The 856-nt window shown below is 32.6% G+C and overlaps 1 protein-coding gene across 6 annotated transcripts in view; it reads left to right on the top strand.

The window, feature by feature from the left end:
- The window catches only part of LOC108753604 (arginine-glutamic acid dipeptide repeats protein-like), a 12,021-nt gene that overhangs the window by 2,025 nt on the left and 9,140 nt on the right, over positions 1-856 (top strand). The window lies entirely within an intron of this gene.

Raw genomic sequence — 856 nt, 5'->3', positions numbered from 1 at the left:
ATTTTCTTTGGTATTTCAGTGAGTAACAAAGCTAGAACATTTGTAATGTTTGGACTAAAAGCCTTTTGTATCTTATTACAAAGATCGAGAGCATAGAGTCTTGCATAACGCGTAATGCGTAAGAAAATAAATTATTACCAAACTTATGCCCGTTTCCATCAATGTAGATTAACTTTAATCTCGGCTCAACATAGTCTTCATTTTTTTCTAATCTTTAGAACTAGAAAAAGATAAAGAGCAAGTTGAACCGAGATTAAAGATAAGGTCTATTGCTTTTTCGAAGAATTTCGAAGTAATTCTCAACTAGTGTAATAAGTTAGAGTGAAACAAATATAGCAATCTCACTCTAATTTATTGCAGTGTACATCAGTTCAGAATTTGGGGTGGAAAAAAAATAAATCTTTAATCTATATCTATGGAAATGAGAATTAAAATCCTTCATTTCCTTTTTTTTTATGAAATGAAAGACTGATCGGTTGATCTTACATGTTATGTATCGTACCACATGCTAATCTGCATAATCCATGCTGGATTAAATGATTTTGGAATCATTAGCTGTCTTGAAAATAATATATAATTATGAGAAAAGCTATTCGTGCACCTACATTAGAGAGATAATTGCGTTTCTCATTGCATCAAGCAAAATGTAATTCTCCAGTTTTTAAATGATACAGGTTGTTTCTTGAACAAAGAAAGTGAAAGATTATGGGGATCTTCACACGCTCTTTACATCAATGAATCAGATAAATGTAAACAAATGTAAAAAGAACTACACGTTCGCGCGTGTACGTGGCTTACATGTTTACGTGCGTACACATGTTTAAGCAGATACGCACGCGCGTACGGATAGTTTGGA

Source organism: Trachymyrmex septentrionalis, unplaced genomic scaffold (assembly GCF_001594115.1).
Source record: "Trachymyrmex septentrionalis isolate Tsep2-gDNA-1 unplaced genomic scaffold, Tsep1.0 scaffold7, whole genome shotgun sequence".
NCBI classification, from domain to species: domain Eukaryota; kingdom Metazoa; phylum Arthropoda; class Insecta; order Hymenoptera; family Formicidae; genus Trachymyrmex; species Trachymyrmex septentrionalis.
The sequence above is the reverse complement of the archived record's forward strand: the minus strand, read 5'-3'. Positions and strand labels throughout refer to the sequence as shown.